This window comes from Podarcis vaucheri (genome assembly GCF_965113315.1).
Source record: "Podarcis vaucheri genome assembly, chromosome: 14".
NCBI classification, from domain to species: domain Eukaryota; kingdom Metazoa; phylum Chordata; class Lepidosauria; order Squamata; family Lacertidae; genus Podarcis; species Podarcis vaucheri.
This window is the reverse complement of record NC_138752.1, coordinates 13,711,038-13,725,649: the sequence shown is the minus strand read 5'-3', so window position 1 is coordinate 13,725,649 and position 14,612 is coordinate 13,711,038. Positions and strand designations below refer to the sequence as shown.

At 42.9% G+C, this 14,612-nt stretch overlaps 1 protein-coding gene across 12 annotated transcripts in view; it reads right to left on the bottom strand.

Annotated features, from left to right (window-relative positions):
* The window catches only part of SEMA6D (semaphorin 6D), a 450,579-nt gene that overhangs the window by 46,270 nt on the left and 389,697 nt on the right, over positions 1–14,612 (bottom strand). The window contains exon 1 of one of the 12 annotated variants that reach the window (XM_082198355.1): positions 11,847–12,497. The exons of the other annotated variants lie outside the window; for them this stretch is intronic. The gene's annotated coding sequence lies outside the window, so the exon portion shown is untranslated. Of the gene's footprint in view, positions 1–11,846; positions 12,498–14,612 lie in introns of those variants that run through there. 12 annotated transcript variants of the gene reach the window in all.

The following is a 14,612-nucleotide window of genomic DNA, read 5'->3' as shown; positions in this document are numbered from 1 at the left end:
GGACTCTGCTGTCCTTCTCTGGGGTGGAGAGACATTTTTGGTCCAAGGGTCACATTTTCTTCCAGGGGCCACAAGCCAGTGATGGATGCGACCAGAGTCAAAAGTGGGCAGAGCAATTGATGTGGTCTTAGCTTTGCACATGCAAAATTACAGTAATGCAAAAACCACACACACACACACACACACACACACACACACACTTTTCTATCCTCCATGAGGAATGAGGAATAATCACAGTTCAAAGACACATGTCAGACATGTCAGCAAAACACTCAAGAAGGGTGTGAAGGGGACCAAGTGTGGTATGTAGCTAGCCTGGGGAGAAAGAATGGTCCACTAAGAGTCCTGGGGGTTGGACAGATAGGCCTGGAGAGCTTTTCTGTGCATCAGCTGAGCAGCCTCAACAAGCCTCTGGCTTGCGAGGAGACCCTCCTCAGAGCCTGAAGAAGATGTCCTCTTTGGACTCCGAGGAGGGTCTCTGCATGAGCCGGAGGGGCAACAGGACTTCCTCAGCTGACATGCAGGGCAGTGGCTGTTGCTACTGCTGCGCCACCCCACATGCCAGCTGTTGGGCGGGGAGGCTGATCACCCTCAGCAAAGCCCCACTGGCCCACCAGCTCATGAGGAGACCCTCCGCAGAGCCCTAAGAGGTCCTCTTTGGGCTCCAGGGTGGGTCTCCGCAGGAGCCAGGAGGGTTCTCTAGGGTCCACCCCATTTTACGGAACTTTGCGCATGGGCACAGGGGTTTGGAACATGACCCCCGGAATAAATGGAGACTAATCTGTACAGGAAATCTAAAAAGGCAACTGCCTACCTGATGAAATTTTGAAGAGCTTTGCTCTGTGGCTAAAACAACAACAACAACAACTATAAAATTTATATACCACTTGATTTAAAAAAAAACAAATCTTGGTGATTGAAAACCCTCTCAAATAACAACAACCACCTGCCCTTCAACAGAAGGTCCTAGGATGGGTTGCAGCCTTATAGAATACAGTATTAAAAAGTTGAAAGCAAATCACAATCTCAACTAGTGTCGGTTCTAATACTGTGTCTGTGTATTGATAATAATCAGCTAAATAGTTTGAGGATCTATACAATTTTGTAACATGCAGAAAACAGCATTTGCAGAGAAATCAAAGACTGGAACTGAGGGAAGCTGGGGGGTGGGGGTGGGGTGGGGTTTTGTGTGGGAGGGTGGGGGGAGGGAGGAAAAATGGGGAAAAAATAAGGATGATATGTTTTTGGATAATATGTTTTGTTTTAATTTTGAATTTAAAAAGTTTTTTTGAAAAATAATAATATTGTGTGTGTGTGCGTGCGTTTAGTGCCAACGGGGAAATGACTTCCCCCATTTTGCGGGAAACGGACAAAATATTCCACACTCCATTTCACAGCCGCAGCCCTGGATAGTAATATTGATAGACCTCAAAGAGTTGTTCTGAGATTTACTGAGAATAATGTATCACTTGGAAGGACAGCATAAATATCATCCTGGTTGCCTAAAGAGAACAACAAGGCCTTGTGAAATTCTCATCGAGGCAGTTACCTGTATCAGCACAAAACCCGCAGGTCAGTTTCTCTTTGCAAGTGCGCTCAGGGGACAACCGAAGTGCAATCCATACTGAAGGCAGGGGTGTAGCCTGCGCAATGAATCAGGGAGTGGTATTTGTGCAGGCCTGGGCTGTCACCCACCAAACTGCTCTTGATTCACGAGGCACACTATGTACTCTAACACCAGCTATGACGAATGGACTGTCTAGACATGAATTTGCAACCAAATCTAGGAGGTCGCTTAGTATAAGGAGTTAAAAAATACAACAACCACAACCCCACCTCAATCCAGGCCACCTGAAGTATGGGAGTAATAATAGGACTGCCCTACCTGGCAAGGCTATTGTAAAGGTTACTTGCACAGTTTGCACAAAGCGCCTACATGAAACTTTATATTACCATTGTCAAACCTTTTATTTTGACTTCCCAGTATGTGGGGGGGGGGACACGCTATGGTCTTGACACTGTTCTGCTTATTAAATGTACTGATGCATTTGAATTTGCATTTATCACTTTTATTGGCTTTACATTTTGTTCTTCTACATGTATTTTAATAAATCTGCTTTTATATTGTTTTAATTCTACTTTAATTAAAAAGGTAAAGGGACCCCTGACCATTAGGTCCAGTCGTGGCCAACTCTGGGGTTGCGGCGCTCATCTCGCTTTATTGGCCAAGGGAGCAGGCGTACAGCTTCTAGGTCATGTGGCCAGCATGACTAAGCCGCTTCTGGCGAACCAGAGCAGTGCACAGAAACTCCGTTTACCTTCCCACCAGAGTGGTACCTATTTATCTACTTGCACTTTGACGTGCTTTTGAACTGCTAGGTGGGCAGGAGCTACTTTAATTACTTTACAGCTATTATCTTTGACATATTTTTTAGCATTCTGTGTTTCATTCACATTTGTTTTAATATTTGTGAGGCGTCTTCTTGGAGAAAGGTGGAATGTAAATGAGTAACACCACCACCAACAAGAACAATTTAAATGATGTTTGTTGACTTGTCTTCTAAGGGTTGTAAATTGCCTCAGGATTGATATGGAATGTGGTCTATACATTTTTTTAAGAATAAAAATAATAAATTAAGAATAAAAGAGGGTACATAAAGGCAGCATGCACTGATTTAGGAAAAAAGAAGACGGAGCCACACATGGGACATGAATGAAACCCCATTCCTATTGACTCAGAGTTTTTACCATACCATCTGCCTAGCTATTTACACTTATGCTTTCAAGGGGTCCGGATAGTTTCCACTACATTATGTGCCTTCAGAATACTCTTTGTGCTAGATACAGAACTTAAGGCATAACTACCTTGTCTCATTGATTTCAATGCATCCTAAGTTCAACTGGCCTAGCCTGGATTCAGCCCAATGTGTTCTTGCTACTGTCTTTCTCTAAAGCCAATTAGCCACTTAGGAAAGCTGTAGTAGTTAGAGTAGAGCTTTCCAAACTATTCATGTTGGTGACACACTTTTTAGACATGCATCATTTTGCGACACAGCAATTGAGTTTTGTGTCATTTCGCGACACAGTCATTCAGATTTACTAGCAAACCAAAGGTTAAACGAACCCTTTTCCAGCCCTGGGAGGAGCATGGAGAGCATTTGCGCAACACACCTACACATTGCAGCCAATGCACAGTTTGGAAAGCTCTGAGTTAGAGAGTTTGACTAGGACCTGGTTTCAAATACCCACTTGGCCATGAAGCTCACTGGGTGATTGATTGTTGATTATTTAATTTCTATACCGCTTACTGGTAATATTTTTTAAAAATCTCTAAGCAGTGTATAGAAAACTGAAACAACAACAGACCACTTAAACAAAATATTGCAAAAATACACACTTAAAAATGCTACATTAATACAAAGATTAATATAAAGGCAATGACTGATTTACGTGCATCCAACAGACATGTGACCCGGAAGTGCATCATGGCGACCTGGAAGTGGTTGGAAAAGGGGGTGGGGGCATAATGGGACATGGCAGGCTTATGCCACTCCACCATCATGTGTGATGACTTGGAACACAACCCCCATGCAAATTGGGGGTTGCCTGTATATATAAATTGATGTCAATTCTTTTTCCTACTGACACACCTTCCCTCTCAGCCTCCAGGTTCAAACCCAAACAATCCCTCAGCTCACCCACAAAAAAATCTAACACTGAGAAAAGTTCCTGGAAAAAGCGGGCATTGCCTTAGTCTTTCTCACTAGACTTGCTTTTTATGGGGAGGCCCAAGATGAGTGGTACTTCTTCTGGCTGCCCAATGCTGTTTCCCATTCAACTGCACTCTCCACACCCAGTTCCGGGTACATCAAGTTTGTTGAGTTTGTTGGTCCTACAGATTCCCATCCCTCCACTCACAGCTCTTTCTTTTTTAAGTAATAATTTTTATTGGTTTTTACAAATATTTTCAAACATAATAACATTTTCACATAACAATATAATAAAATTTTGGCTATATAAGCCTGAGACTTCCCTCCTCCCCGGCTGATGGTTTTCAAACTTATTCTCTATTATTGCATTTTCTTATATTTTTATTACTATTAAATCACGATCTTATATAAATGATTTCTAAGTTGTACTTAATAATAGATGGCAATTTTAACCTCACAAAGCTTCTTGTAGCCCTACTAGCGATGCCAGTTTACAGTTGTCTTTCAAATATAACATAAATTTATTCCAGTCTTTCAGGAATGTCTGGTCCTGTTGGTTCCAAATTTTCCCTGTCAATTTCGCCAATTCAGCATAGTCCAGTAATTTCATCTGCCACTCTTCTTTCAGTAGTAATCACAGCTCTTTCTTCATCATCTCCTCCTCCTCCTCCAGCTGCTGCCCAAGGTTTATCTTGTTCCTCTAGTAGCCTCATTTGAGGAGTTAATTTTTCAGCCACAGTTCTCTTCCATGGTGTTATTATGACCTTGGGCAGGTCACTGCCTCTCTGCCTAAACAACCACACAGAGCTGCTGTGTGGATAAAATGCAGATGTAAAGAACCAGGTATTCCACTTTGGGGTTTCTTGGGGGAAAGACAGGATATCAACAACAACTACAACAACAACAACTGATGGGTTGTGATTTTCCCAGGAATATCTGGGTAATAGGCAGCGTGCTAGACTAAATGGACTTCTCATTTGATCCCTCCTGGAAGATCTTTTTGAGGTTCAAATCCTTGAACAACCATGGAGGTCATTAGATGGTTATGATCAAACTGCTGTACCACTGACAAACCTACCAATAAGGTAATTCGGATAAGAATTCCAAACCGCCATCCAAAAGAGTAACCTTTCAAGTTAAGTCCTGGAGTCATTTGTTTCGAATAAACAGAAAATCAGCAGACATCAGAGAAGAACCAATTGATCTTCTCTGAGTTAACCACACTTATGGATTGCGAGTTGCTCTTCTTGCCCTTGGAGAGCTGTATAAATTGGTTGACTGACATTGGAACAGTTGGTGGGGCGCACTTCTGTACACTGCGGCCAGAGAGTCAGATGGTAAAGTTACACCGAATGATTTCATGCCTGCATGTGCCAAGGTTCTTATCACTGCAATTGGACAGCGCTCCATTGCTGCCATCAAGGAGGTTGGGATAACAGCCTCAAGAAAGCATTTCATACACATTCGGTCACCATTTTGCGCATGTTCTGATTGCAATGGCTAAATTATCAAGTCAGAGAAAAAGACCCCTGCAAAACAGGTTTGACAGAAGCCAAATGAGTCCAAATGATGCCATTTTATTACAGCATTTGACATAATGACTGAACCCAGGAAGGTTTACAGGAAAATAAAAACTGGGATTTGAGGGCAAATACGGTGTACTGTATATTACATGAATGTCCCCTTTCCTATGAGCAGAGGTAAAGGTAAAGGGACCCCTGACCATTAGGTCCAGTCGTGACCGACTCTGGGGTTGCGGTGCTCATTTCACTTTATTGGCTGAGGGAGCCGGCGTACAGCTTCCGGGTCATGTGGCCAGCATGACTAAGCCGCTTCTGGTGAACCAGAACAGCACACGGAAACACCGTTTACCTTCCCACCAGAGTGGTACCTATTTATCTACTTGCACTTTTGACGTGCTTTTGAACTGCTAGGTTGGCAGGAGCAGGGACTGAGCAACGGGAGCTCACCCTGTCGCGGGGATTTGAACCGCCAACCTTCTGATCGGCAAGCCCTAGGCTCTGTGGTTTAACCCACAGCGCCACCAGAGCAGTGGTAGATGTATGCAATACCAGGAGCACAGTCAAGTTGCCATTGCATGAACTGACCATTGATCCCAATGAAATCTTAAGACATGTATAGGATTGCATCCTAAGGGCATAGAAGTTGTAGGTAGGAAAAGCACTGATGCCCTTGGGCTCTGCTTGTGGGCTTCACCTAGGCATCTGATTAGCCACTGTAAGAACAAGGTGTGGAACATGATGGGATTATGGCCTGATTCTGTGGGGCTTTTCTTATGTTCTGTCAGCTTGAAGGAAAAGAGATGCAGAGGCTCAGACTTTGGCAAGTCTCTGGGAAAGAAAACTAAGAATGCAGCCACTGAGAATCTCTCTCTCTCTCTCTCTCTCTCTGCCTGCTGTTGCAATTCTGACTTGGTGAATAGATGGAATACTTCACAATTCCGCTGAGCAAAACATTGAGTCGCCCAGACTCCCTTCTTGAGGCCCAGCAGCTCCTTGAACCCCTTTTAGATACTATTTTCATTGCAAGAATACTTTCAATTTCCCAGAATCATGTGGCCCTCTTTGAAAAGCAATGCAGCCTTAAGTTGTTAAATCTCTAAGAGAATTGCTCGGAGAACATGTTTGTCTCTGAGCTCACTACTGGCAAGGACCTGACCTCGGAGAACACATCCTGGCACACTCTCATTAAAGACCTCCTGAGTGGAAGAAAAACCTGCAACAAAGGCAAAAAATTTCATGGGAACATGAAGGTGAGATCTTTTTATTCCTGGTAATCCCTTTTAAATAACTCTCACCTTTTGCTCTCTCATTCTGTCAAGGAAAGTGCCTATAACTGCAGAGAAGAAAGATCTTGCCCAGTGCAGGAGATGAAAAAGTCTGATCTGAGGCAGATTAAGTTTGCAAACCCTGTCCTGTAATTTATGTTAGCTTTTTTGGGTTGGGGGGCGGCGGGATAAGGCACGAAAATGAACAGGAATAAATCTGCTCAGAGTCTATCCAGATTAGCCTAGTTGATCTGTTAAGTAACAAGCTTGTCCACCCTCGAATTGGAGCAAATTGTTGCTGAGGCACTAGAGAAGAGGGCCACCATTGCTTTTTGGGTCTGTGTGCACATTTACAAAGCGGAGAAACTGTTGTAGGCACCCCACATTCTACATTGGATGCTTCTTTCAAGCCTAATTTCAGTAGGGGGGGAGGAGTGGAGCAGATACCCTGCAGGCATGAAAGAACATCTCTGCAGGCCCAAGTGTGCCCACAGGCATGGCACTGCCAACCCCTGCACTAGAGAGTATAGTTTACATTTTTTGGAAGTGCAACAGCACGGATCATTCCGTTTGTATCTTAAGGGTTAATTAAGTAATTTTTGAAGTAAACTAGCCAGGAATGGGATGGGGGAGGTGTGGCTTAGCAATAAGAGACTGCCAATAAAACAAAACTTTAAAATTAAGTAGACATTAAAACATGTATCAAATATAGACAGACAGAATAAAATTGACAAATGTACATCATAAAGTTTGTCTGGGCATGGTTGCCTAAACAAAATAAGTTTTAGCATGCATTGAAAACAGTACAGCAAAGGTGCCTGATTAATAATAGTAATAACCACGATTATAATACAATATTTCTGCCCTGGATATCTGATGGAAACCTTTGCTAGTATGTTTCCGCTGGCAACTGAAGACTTTTAAAAATTTATACAAGCATTTCCAGACTATTGATCACCAACTTGCTCATCTGTATCTTTCTTTAGCTTATTTGCAATATGGTTGAGCAGTCTGTTTCAATCGTTTCATAGAAGTAATGCTTAAGACAAGGATGAAGAACTTCAGACCTGGGGGTGGGGTCACATGCAACAGCTACCTGTCCCTTTAAGATCCCCTGAGGCCACACCTCCTTTGCTAGGCCACACCCCTCAATGGACCTGCTTCTTACCCTGAGCATTTTTGCCTGGAGGGAATGAGTCCTGGAACTCCGATTATGCCTCTTGCTTGCCTGGATGAAGGATATAGAGACATGTTTATGTGCACAGTGGTGTACTGTGCTAATGTAAAATTTACATTCTGTGCTCTCCTCTAAGTCATGACTTCAAAGAACTAGGAAAACTTGCTAAAGCAACCGAGGCACTGGAGTCTCTTCCCTCCCTTCTTAAATGTCAAGGTTGACAGGGTCTATTTTGTTCTACTTAGTCTTTTATCAAGCCCATCATTTTGTCCGTCTGTCTCTGAAGTAGGTCATCTGGGCCGTAACTTACTATTCCTGTGTAGGTCTGTGTGGCTTCAGAGCACCTCTACCAATGTGAACCTACGAGGACTCTTCAGTTTTCATCTGAGGCTCTTTCCAGGGTGCCCCCTCTGAGGTTCAGAGGGTGGTGGAAATGAAGAGAGCTTTTCAGTGGCGAATCCTCGCTTGTGGCAGGCTCTCTCCAGTGAGGTCCACCTGGTGCCATCATGAATATCCTTTCAGTTCTAGCTAAAAACTTATCTCTTCTCTCAGACATCTGATAGATTATGAAGATTTTGCTGTCTACTGATGATTAGTTTTGCTGTTTAAGTTTCAGCTGTTTTTATTGTAATACATTTTTCTTTTTCTGATTTCAGAGCATGCTTCAAATTATTTTGCAAATAATATGTGCAAATAATATTTATGTGAAACAGTAGTACAGTGGTACCTTGGTTTACAAACTTAATCCATTCCGGAAGTCCGTTCTTAAACCAAAGTGTTCATAAACTAAGGCGTGCTTTCCCATAGCAGCGGGGGACTCAATTTACAAATGGAACACACTCAACAGGAAGCGGAACATGTTCTTAATCCAAGGCAAAGTTCACAAACCAAAAGACCTACTTCCGGGTTTGCAGCGTTCTTAATGCAAGTTGCTTATAAACTAAGCTGTTCTTAAACCAAGGTACCACTGTAGTAGTATTGATAATGAATTGCAACTCCATCATTTTCAAGACTGATTCCAATATACTTGTGGCCATTCCAATATTATCGTATTTCAATTAATTTGTTTATGTAACACTTATATAAATCAACATCAGATATCGCCACAATTCTGCATTCTCCCATTTCGCAATTATTGCACATCTGCAAAAGTATTTTTCTTTTCTTTTCTTTCTTTTGCACAAATCCACCAAAGTTTTTGTGGAATATTGGTCACATTGAAAACCAGCTTATTTACACAAAAAGCTATGAAGAATACTGGGTCAACCAACCTGGAAACTTATATCATAGTCTTAAACAGAAATTGTACTGTAACACCAATGATGGTTCTCATCTATGGGTGAAACACCCATGAGGCCAGGGGAACTCATGCTATTGAAGGAACAGCAACAACTTTTGCCTAAGACTGCAAAACGAATGTTGCAATGCAACACTGAAAGAAATACACATATGATCAGGACCTTTCACTGAAGCAAACAACTCACATTATTGAAGGAACTACAACAAGTCCTATTTAACGCTACAAAACCACCAATGATGCAACCCAACTATGAGTAAAACAGATGTACAACAGGGACTTTCAGCTGAAGCAAGCAACTAGTGATTTTGAAGGAATGACAATCTCAAGGATCTGGCCAAAATTTGAACAAGCAGATGTTTGGGGCTAGGACAATGGATCTGGGTTTCACACATATTGAGCTCCACAAATCCCTCTGCATATCACTGGAGTTGAATCAACCCTAACTAATGGTGGGTTGTAAGACATGATCTACTTCCATTAATTTTAGTAGGACTATTCTGAAGAACATGTTTTTAATCACTGCCACTAGGTCTGTTACATCCAAATTAACTAAACACATTTATATCCCACCTTTCCTCCAAGAAGATCATGGTGGTGCAACATGACTCCCCCCTTCCCCATTTTATCCTCACAACAAAGCAGGTTGGGCTGAGAGACTGTGACTGCCCCAAATGTCACCCAGCTTTGTGGCCAAGTGAGGATTCAAACCTTGGTCTCCTACTCTAACCACAACACCACTCTGTGAATGGTCTGGACATCAACAAAAATGCATAATTTACAACAGTGAGGAAGGTCCATACTTGTCATACAAAAACAAAGTGGACTCTTCATTCAAACTAGCTATTATTCACAACAGGGTACAGATCCCCTGGGTCAACTGGTTGGGGAAATCTATAAACAAGACAATGACTCACACCATTAGCTGCAGGGCTATTGCGATTACCGTCGATCAATCTTGGATTACAGCACAACATTAGTTGGGCAGAGGCTACAGAATACCATCCTTCATTCTTCATTAGGCAGCCTATGGACCAAATCTAACCTGCCAGACTTCTCAGATTGACCCTTAGAGATGATGTCTTTTCTTCCCCTCAGCTCCCTGCTACTAGAGCTGGGAGTCCAAAAACATTTGGAAGGCCACAGATTCCTCATTCCTAACTTGGTGAATGCTAAATCCTCAAGGGCCCTCAGGAAGAGGAACTGATCCACAAATATCGCCTAGCTCTTAAGTTTTTGTTTGTTAATAGATCCTGGCACGGTCCAAGTGAAACAGGAATAGCGACGTTCCCAAAAAGGGGACTCAGGAGTGAGGGGAAAGAGAGGGAGGAAAATAAAGCACATGGGCCTTTGTTTAATTTGCAGTGCCTTTCAAATTAGTTATGAAGTATGAAATAGCTGAGTAGTGGTTTGAGGAGTAGCAGCAACACTTGTATGACAAGTGAATAAATGCAACTTCTAGACAGCTATGGAAAATGATCCTGTGTATGTAGCAAGAAGTTATATGCACAACAGAAATACCCTGTATGTTCCGGTTTGTGCAATATATCTATATCTGTATCTATATCTGTATCTATATCTATATCATCTATATCTATATCTATATCTATATCTATATCTATATCTATATCTATACACAGTGGTACCTCGGGTTACATACGCTTCAGGTTACACACTCCACTAAGCCAGAAATAGTGCTTCAGGTTAAGAACTTTGCTTCAGGATGAGAATAGAAATCGGGTTCTTGCGGCGCGGCAGCAGCAGGAGGCCCCATTAGCTAAAGTGGTGCTTCAAGTTAAGAACAGTTTCAGGTTAAGAACAGACCTCCGGAACGTGTACACACACACACACACACACACACACACACACCCCAGAACGCCCCTCTCCACATTTGCCTCCCCAAAAATTTGTTAGGGATCCTTTGCAAGGCTACCACCTATCTATCTGGAGCAGTGGTTTCCACAGAGCATCTTGGAGAATGCTGAGATCATGTGAACATGTTGTGATCGTGTTCAAGCCTCCCTGAAAGATCACTTGCCCACCGCTATCGAGAATTCCCAACGACGTGCAGAATGGAATTGAGCACTGGGTGTTTTCCAAGGCTCACAGTCTGTGCATGACTACTGTGAGGACCAATGGCAAGAGGGGTGCTTCCTGCCTTGGCAGATACAGACCTGGCCTGAGTGGCCATCCATGCCCTTTGCACTAAGAATGGCAAAAGCTTCACAACAAATATTCGGGAGCTACTCTTCCTGCAAGTGGAAATGGAAAGTTCCCCCTGGAGGCTTGCAACTCACCAGGCAAAAAACCACACCTTCCGATTTCTTTCTTTCTTTCTTTTTTTGCCAAGGCAGAGGTGGCAACTCTGTAAGGTCCGATAAATTATTGTACCGCCTTAAGTTGGCCTCCCTACTAACAAATGTACATTTTGCATGTAAATGAAAGCTTTTAATCTGCTAGCTCCTAAATTACTCAGAACATGGGTTGTTGTTGTTTTTTAACGCCAGCAATTCCGTGGGGAGGAAGGGGGAACTCTGCGCATGATAAGGAGCAAATAAGCAATCTGTTGCTTTAAGATACTGCAAAAGCTTTAAAGAATAACAAAAAAGAGCTATGTATTAACACCTCTTGATCTGTTTCAAAGTTGTTGTGGTTTCATTTATTTTATTCTATTTTTTAAAAGGTTTATAATGAAACTACTACTGAATATCACAGCTTTGATCTTAATTGGCTTCAGTTATTTGCAAGCTTTTAACTTTTCTGGGAGAGCACCACATCGCTCGCTCTCTCCCCCCCCCACCTCCCAATCCCTCCTACAAGCTGACAGAATGCTTGGAAGCGGATAGGGTGACTTTTAATGATGCAAATACTCACTGCTTGATTAGACACACTTTGAGGACAAGAAGTCTCTTGTGGTAAAATAAATAAATAAAAATACTCCGCTCCAGCTGGAAAGGAAACCAAGGCACCATCCTAAACCATAAGTGATGGCTTCAATTAAATTGATTTAAAATTCATTTTTTGACAGGTCCATTTTGCTCCGTTTTCCCATCCCGTTCCTACCACCGCCACCCCCCTCCTTCTTTCGCCGGGGTGAAGTGAAAAATCTTCCAGCCGAAAGCAGCCTTTTGTTTCCACGGATAAATCTACTGTCAAAAGTCCTCTCTGTTTTATATCACTCCTGCGGGACAAAGCTGCACTTGACAGTTTGCCAGGGTCTCCGCTCTCGCTGGGTTTCTAGGACAAAGTGCAAGGTACCGTTGTTTATGCAGGCTTCTGATTAACTATCCTGACAGGTCTATATACTGTTAATTTAAACTGACTGCCTCACACTGCGCCCCTCAGATCATTATGTCATTTTATATTTTTTTTTGCATCAGAGGCACCCCATGAGCTCCAGATGAACACAATGGAAGTTCAAACCTATGTATGCTGCGTTTTCACAAGCCTCGCCCCTCACTCCACTCCAGAAGACATAATGACAACTCCTGGGGGGTCTGGGGGGCCTTGCATTTAATCACACAACGGGTGCTGCCCAGATAACAGTGGGTGACATGTCTACATGAGCCCTGAAACTGAACTGGATCAGAGCAACAATGGAAGGTAGCAAGGCTCAAAGGGCAGCACCCATGGGTTTGCATGCAGAAGTTCCTGTGTTCAGTCCCTGGCTCCTCCTGGAAGAAGAAGAAGAAGAAGAAGAAGAAGAAGAAGAAGAAGAAGAAGAAGAAGAAGAAGAAGCAGCAGCAGCAGCAGCAGCATTTGGATTTGATATCCCGCTTTATCACTACCCGAAGGAGAAAAAGTGGAATGCCAGTATACCTCTGTAAATCAGACGATGGGGATGAGGAATATTTTCACCATTGCGCTCTGACTTCCAGTAAAATCTGGCTGGTTGCTAAATGGGAACCAGCCACCTTCTCAAATTTAATTGACAATAGCTGTGACGAGTTATTTTGGTACTCTGGTTGAGAAAGCACCCTCTCCCACAATATATTGATTGGTGTAGAATACACATGCTCTCAGCCGCTATAACATTAACTCCATTTAATCCCGAGAGCCAGTACAGAAACCAAAACCTGGAAGGACTCTGAGCCATAAATCTCATGGGGTAATGCTGGGCAAGTCTGTTTTATCTCTTAGCCCAGGAATGTATAACCTGTGGCCCTCGGGACGTTGTCAGACTCTGACCATTAGTCATGCTGGCTGGAGCTGATAGGAGTTGAGAAGCTACCTCGCAGCGTTGTTGTGGGGATAAAATCTTCTGGGAGCAAAGAAGAAGCACTTCCATCCTGGCCAAGGACCATTCTTCTATTACATGATTTTGCTAACAATTCCATCTACTTTCCATATTAAAGGTAAAGGGACCCCTGACCATTAGGTCCAGTCGTGGACAACTCTGGGGTTGCGGTGCTCATCTCGCTTTATTGGCCAAGGAAGCTGGCGTACAGCTTCCGGGTCATGTGGCCAGCATGACTAAGCCGCTTCTGGCGAACCAGAGCAGCACACGGAAACACCGTTTACCTTCCCGCCAGAGTGGCACCTATTTATCTACTTGCACTTTTGACGTGCTTTCGAACTCCTAGGTTGGCAGGAGCTGGGACCGAGCAACGGGAGCTCACCCCGTCGCGGGGATTCGAACCGCCGACCTTCTGATCAGCAAGTCCTAGGCTTTGTGGTTTAACCCACAGCGCCACCCGCGTACCCTTCTGCACCTTTAGCAAACTTCAGTTTCCAGGTTTCTTTGGGTGAAGCCATGTCCATTTAAAGTGGTTCAATACTGTTTTAATTGTATGGTATGGATGTGACCAGAATCATATCTGAATCAACAACATTGTGGCATAAGCTGGTCTCATGGGGTCAGGGTACCAGATTCAAATTTAACACACTGTATTGCTTTTAATTGTGAAACAATTAGCTAATGTGCTGTAATAACGGATCTGTAAATGCTTCTTTCGTGCTGGAAAACAGCTTCTGCTGCGAGCGTTTCACGGTCTCTCCTTGCTCAAAGAAGATTAAAACTTTAGAAGCATTTGTTTGCACCGTCACTCTTATTTACTGTTTTACATCAAAAGGCATTAATCTGCCATGTGGACATCTCATATTTCTCATCTGAGACAAAGTGCAATAAAAACATGGAAGTCAGGGAAAGGCAAAACCAATTTTACAACACAGACTGAGCAATTGTTTTGCAGCATAGCCCTCAAATGTAAAGACTCTTACATTTTCTTTTTTTAAAAAAATTGCCTAATCAAATGCAGACGCTGTTCCAGTCACGCTAAATTTTCACATAATGGCAGGAGAACATTTCTTTCTAGCCGAGCGTCGGGCATTTGGATCACATTATTACATTTGCTACTGTGTGGTTTTTGTTTTTTCTTTAACTTTGGAAATGTGCATTTGCAAACGCATTTTGTACTGGTGTGAATGCCTTGCTCACACAATTGCTACAGCGGGAAATGTTTGCTCCGCTCTGTTATTATTATTATTAATAATAATAAGAAGAAGAAGAAGTCTGCAAAGGTGGGATTGCTACAATGCATCCACACCATACATTTAAAGCATTATTATACCATTTTAACCAGTCATGGCTTTTCCTGAAAGAATCCTGGGAACTTTAGTTCAAGAGTGCGGAGAGTTGTT